General features: G+C 41.3%; 1 pseudogene; it reads left to right on the top strand.

Moving 5' to 3' along the window:
- Positions 1 to 3756: 3756 nt before the first annotated feature.
- On the top strand, positions 3757 to 5512 carry LOC116480021 (nuclear transport factor 2-like; annotated as a pseudogene).
- Positions 5513 to 6624: the final 1112 nt, after the last annotated feature.

The raw sequence follows: 6624 nt of genomic DNA, 5'->3' as shown, positions 1-6624 counted from the left end.
ATAAAATGAAGATAAAGAACACAATATTTGTATTAATTAACTGCCTAACATACTTTTTTTGGTATGTTTCCTACATTTTCAGCTGTACATGCCAACAATTTTATGACATCATTTTCAAGGCAGAGAAGGAACCATAACTTAGTCTTTTTCTCTTCAGGTTTCTCCTCCACTGCCTGTCGGCATCCAGTGCCGCGCTGTGTAAGACACAGTCACATGGCAGCATGGCTTCTGGCCTCACATCCTCCTGCCAGCACCAGGCAGGTCATCTCAGCAGGTGGCAAGAGCATCCTGGAAGCCATTCATGCAACAGGACAGTCAGCTACAACTTACCTCTGCAAGGAAGTGACTTATGTGTGAATCACAAAACCCCAACTCACTGTAATTCCAGTGCATCTCTCCCCTTAGCTGGATCCCAGAAATGTCTACAACTACTCCACCAAAAACAAACTAATAGGATTTGTCTGGAGAAGTTGGAGAGAAAGAAAGTGTGGCCTTAGCTGACTGCACTTAAAATATCTTAATGTCACAAATTTTGAAAAAATGATCATTTGATCATATTGCTAAGACTCCTCCCCATATGTTGAAAGGGACTCATGCAATTGCAGAACCCTAAACTGTAGCTTCATTATCTTCATGGTAAAATTACCTCTGGGTCTCTTCTTAGTCTTTCTGCCCCAGAAGCAGTGGAGAACAAGGGGGAACTCTGGAAGAAAATATCTCTAACAGATCTGGCATTACCTAAAGCACCTAGACTCTAATCCCAGGCCCAGCTGAAAATCTCACTCACGCATGTCTGGGCTGAACAGACCTTTGTTACAGTAGGCTGCCATCCTCACAGCAGATCTGGTATACATTCACAGGCTGAAGTTCTCACTCTCTCCCAGGACCTAATAGGCCCATTCACCTCTCTCACAACCACACTTTTTCTAGGAAGGAGGCATTCTGGCTGTGCGGGTTCAGTATGTAAACAATTTAGTCCAAAACTTGAATCTCTATTTGGTACCCAATGATCTCTTTCGTTTATATAATAGAAATGCATAGCTGGGCATGGTGGCTCATGCCTGTAATCCCAGCACTTTGGGAGACCGAGGCAGGCGGATCACTTGAGGTCAGGAGTTTGAGAACAGCCTGGCCAACATGGCAAAACCCCATCTCTACAAAAAATACAAAAATTAGCTGGGTGTGGTGACGTGCACTTGTAGTCCCAGCTATTTGGGAGGCTGAAGCAAGAGAATCTCTTGAACCCAGGAGGCGGAGGTCACGGTGAGCTGAGATCATGCCACTGCACTCCAGCGTGGATGACAGAGGGAGACTCCATCTCAGGAAAAAAAAAAGAAAGAAAGAAAGAAAGAAATGCAGGTGCATGATCCTCAGCCCTAGGGTTAGGCCCTGACTCCTGCATAAAATGCAATATGTCATCCTCATTATGAATAAATGCATGCACATGTAATACAGGTAGAGGCATACCATTAAAATAAAAAGTACTTTAGGAGTCTCCACCTACCATATGGTCCTCCCCATGAATTTCATTGTCTTGTTTAAGACAGAAGATTTGAATAGCTGTACATCTACTGATATGCTTCTCTCTTATTTATGTTTTTAGTTAATTCAGTGGTTCTCATCCAGTACACAGGAATACTACATAAGATTGTACATTTAAAACTTTGCATATTTTAATTTATGGGTAGTAGAAAGGTTTTCATGTGAAGTTTTAACGATATATGATTTTCATCTTACTTGTTGACTTTTGAACTTAATCACCACACAAAATGTGACTTCACAGTATTTTTGTTCATTAAATCAAGAAAGTAAATGATTTCCAGTGAGTAACTGTAAGACAGACACTTTGGTCCTATAACCTGGGGATGAGGAGAAACAGAGTGGAAGCAATAGTGTGCAGCATTCTGATAAACCTCCCTAGACACAAAAAGGAAATTGCATCTCTAATCTCAGTATCTGATTAAATATGAAAGAGAGATGGGATGGTGAGGAAACGTCACATAATCTTGGATAACTCTTGAAAGGAGGGCTTCAAAGCTCCACATCATAGGGCTTTTAATTGAGATTCGGTATTTCTCTTATGAATATGAACTTGTACATTACTCAAGGAAATTACATTTGGTTATAAACATTGAAAAGACTTGAGTTTTTTTATTTTTTAATATCTGTGTTATTCAGATGGTAATGAAAATCAGAAATTTCAAGCTGGCAAATAACAGCTAAGAAGAGTACAGTGGGGAGCCTAGAAGTCAATGTGTTTACCCAGTTATCTGGTCAAATCTCACTAAAGGCAACTCCAAGAGACCACCCCCTGCTTCCTATTTTTTCCTTCTGTTTCTAGCAGATATTAAACTTAGATTTCCTTTCATTTTTGTTATCAATTCTTCTTTTGTTATGGGTTGTTTAAATGTGATTTAACTCACATATGCAGTTATTCTACTTGTTTTTTGATGATTGGTTTCCAATTTGATTTTATTCATTCATCCCATCAACAAATGTTTATTCAGTACCTACTATGTACCTGATGCTCTTCTAGGCATTGGAGATACAGCCAGGAGCAAAAATCTCAATGACATTCTATTACATTAAATCACATGAAACTGCCACACTTATAGGTCAATAACAGTTAAGAATCAACATTCTGACATGGGCCAACCTAATGTTGGGGAAACAAAAAATGTAAATGGAATTGGTAAGGATTTCTGTAGTGTTTTATAACCTTTTCTTAGGTTATAGGCTTTTACACAATGGGCTCTTATTAGACCCACCACATAAGGTGAACTCTTTGTATTGACTTCTTATCCCAGCCTTAAAATCTGAAGCTCAGCCCAGGAAGCAGTAGGTGGCCTCAGTGAAAAACCTGCATTCTATAATTTTCCCACCCTCTCACTTCTGCTTTCATGCTTTTTGGGCCATGATGAATGTAACTTTCTTATTGGCTCAATGATGGACTTTTAAAGCATTTATCATTCTTCTTTCAAGAGTTTTGTGGGTTTTTTTAATAGGAGGTTTGAGAGAAGACTAGTTTAATAATATCTGAAATAAAGTAAGCTGATGGTGCATATTGAGAACATTTTTATTATCCTATTACTCTCAGTATAAGATACGCTGAGAGAAGACCACATGCCTGATAAACTAGACATTTGTTCAGTTTTGATGTTCTGGCTTTTGGTGGGGTGTTCCTTCTAACAGAATTTTGGAATTAAGTTCTCCTGAGAAATTTCAGGACCTTCTGTAGCCCACTGATGAAAGAACTTCTATGAGAGTTACAATACACCCATGTATTTCTAAAGGAAGCTATGTCTGGTATAAAGGGCAAAAGAGAAAACTGGCTTCCCAGAGATAACAGATATTTAGATGCTCTTGCAGCACTGAGAGAGAGTGCAAAAAAAGCCCTGAAGCTAGAGGGAGGAGGCTTTTCCATTTACCAGCTTCATAAGCTTTGATACATTCTTAACCTACCCAAGCCACAGTTTCTTGCGTATAAAATAAAGACAAGTTCCTCCATTCCACAGACTGTTAAATGAGAGAACATACGTTCAAGTGCTTTGAACACTAAATATAGTTTCTGCTAAATATATAGAAAGGCAATTTTCAAAATGGGAAAATAAAATTTCAAGCGAAAACAAGAGTGCAGTGGAGCAGGCAAGGGAAGGCAAGGGAAAAGGGACAGTGGTCGCAGAGTGCACTGCGTTGCTGCTGCCACTGTGCCAGCCCCTTGAGTCTCAGTGAGGCCAGTGATGCTCCAGAATATGAGGCAAGCCAATTTGGGAGCAGATTGGACCCAGCTTCATTCAACATTACTACCAGTTATTTAATTACAATACAACCCAAGTAGGTGCAATTTACATTGACGTGTCATGCCTTACATGGGAAGGACAGCCGTTCCAGGAGAAAGCTAGCCTTCCCTTCTGTTCCAGAAAATGCAGCACAGCATCATGGTGCAAGATCATCAGCCTGTTAGAGTAGGCAGATAGCTAGAAATGAGCAGGAAGGGAGAGCCCCTGAGAAAAGGGAGGTCTGGAAAATCTCACACCCCAGGGACCATCCAAAACATGCATGCTAGATATGAGCAGAGAGGAGGAGAAATACGTATGCAGAAAGGAACACCTCTTAAGATGCCCAGTAATCATTCACTCTGCAGTTAACTGGTCAGAATGTAGCTAGCTACATGCTGATAAGGTGGAAAGAAGGCAACAGAGAAATTCCTAAGAGATATGCAGGCACAATACATTTAGGTTTGAATGCTATACAACCTTCCTGGGGTGGCAGTAATGAGCAATGCAGCCATCCGGTAGAATTCCTATCCAACACTGGGCCCATGCATGTGCACCAACTAATAGTAATGATAAAGGAGATAGAAAGAAATTATTTAGGCAGATAGTGAGGGGGAAAGAGTCCTCGGCAGAACTTCCCTTCTAACAGAAAAGCAGCCCTAGACATTACTTCTTTTCTAACAGCAGCCTGAAAGATGCAGCTGCAAACGTAGATAAGGAAGCTGGAAGCTTGCACAAGGGGAGGCCTGCAGCTACATCAACAGAAAAGGGCTACCTGGGGGCCAGGCACGTCCACCATAGGGGTCCGCCTTCCCTTTTTTGTTAGCATGTGTACAGCAAGAAAGAACTAGGCAACATGGAGATGCTCAGACAGAGAACCCACCTGCATAATAAAACACTCGGGTGGGGAGGGGTGTGAGATTCATGCCCTATGCAGATGGCACACCTGGTCCTAACTTGTTTTTTCCACCCTATGTAGATCAGACACGGCCTCCCCACTAGCTCACGTATAAAAACCCCTGCATTTCACTGTGGATGAGCAACTCATTTTCCCAGGACCCCTCTCTGCAGCAGAGCTCTCCTCTTTCTTTTGCCTATTAAATTTCTGCTCTTAACCTCATTCTTTGTGTGTCTGCATCCTTGATCTCCACGGCCATGAGACAAAGAACCTCAGGTGTTACCCTAGACGATGAGGCGGCTTCAGTAAGGAAAGGTCCCACAAGCCTGGGGTGGAAACTAGATGGGAAAATGGGGGGACTTAAGGCAGAAGCAGGAAAACTACACAAAGTAAAAAAGTGGAGACTTAACGACAGAGGTGGGAACTTCAAGAAAAAACTTGGTATCGTAAAAACAGAGTGCAGAATCTCAGGAGCTACTGGCTCATTCTCTTTCAGCAGCCCACTCTGCCTCATCTTTCAGAGTGTCCTGTCTCTCTGAATAAACTCTCTGCTCTCTATTTTCCTTCAATAAATTATCTTTCTTTTGGAGGTGGGAGCGCTAAATTTTCTCTTGGCAGAATTCTTTCTTCCAAGTAAGACTAAGAAACAAGGATTCCTGCACTTCCCAGTTACAGGCCTATACCAGATAGCTGCATCCTCAGCATGGTTGTAGGCCGACTTAAGGCAGATGAAGACTCCATCATAGGGTTCCACCAGATGTTCCTATTAAAGAACATCAAGAAGGTGTGGGTTTGCACCAATGACATGTTCAGGCTTGCCCTACGCAACATGGGCTGACCTCCTCCCAGCCAGGCACTCATGCTGTTTCCTCCTGCCGCCTCTTCTCAGTACTATTCGCACTCCTCCAGTTGCTCCAAACATCATACACAAATGAGCAGGGCAGTGGTGGGAGTGGGTACAGTGCACTGCTGTCACCGACATGTTCATGACGTTTGGATGCTAGACTACTTGCATAGGATTGGAAAAATTTGTGTTGTACTAGTGCATGCCTTAGAAGGACTTAAGTAATGCAAAGATTTGTCCTTTTTTAAAAAAAAAAAAATCTACTGACAAGTTGCTCTAATTACTCAAGGAAGTGAAGGAGAAAGCAGTTGCCTCACCACCCAGGCATTGATTTTTTTCAGATATTTCAATGTCTCATGATACAATAAAATCATAAGTTTTTTTTTAATAAGAATTAAAAAAAAAAAGAAAAACACACTCTGATCTTTTTAAAGATAGAGTCCCCAGATTGCTAGACAGAGAATTTCTAGGCAATGGGAGAAGGAAGGATCAGTGAACTTGAGCATGAATTCACAAAGAACAGCACAGAACCTGTATTTATACACTGCTGGTGTTTTAGGGTTTGTGTTTTTCCATGGCAAAGTGGGAACAGGCCAAATGAAGAGAATACACTGGTTTACAAACAAAACAGCTTGAGTTCACATCCTGGTTCTACCACCTCCTCAGAGTGTGAGTCTGGGCAAGTGAAACCACTTGGCAGAACCTCTGTTCCTCATCTGCTAACAGGTAATAAAAATGCACATAGATTCAACACACACAATCCATTAGGTATCTGAATATAAAAGGGCTCTATAGATGTAAATTCATTATCCATTGTACATAGTATCACACATAGTCTTCATACCAATTCCGTGAGTTGTATTTTTGTTGAAGAAACTGACCCGCCCAAGGAAACATTTAGGCATAAGTGGCAAAACCATGGTACAAACCTAGTTCATTCTTATGTTGACTACACGTATTTCTGCTATACTACTATGGCCCTCACTGTAATAGATCAAGACGTGTAACTGGTATAAGGGTGGTGGTTTTAAATAGAGAGACCAGATGTCACCATCCTGGAGAAAATGGAGATAGATAGGCTGCATGAAAGTGTTATCCAGGTATTT

This window comes from Hylobates moloch, unplaced genomic scaffold (assembly GCF_009828535.3).
Source record: "Hylobates moloch isolate HMO894 unplaced genomic scaffold, HMol_V3 SCAFFOLD_13, whole genome shotgun sequence".
Classification (NCBI taxonomy): domain Eukaryota; kingdom Metazoa; phylum Chordata; class Mammalia; order Primates; family Hylobatidae; genus Hylobates; species Hylobates moloch.
Note: the sequence above shows the minus strand (reverse complement) of the source record. Positions and strands in the feature narration are given on the sequence as shown.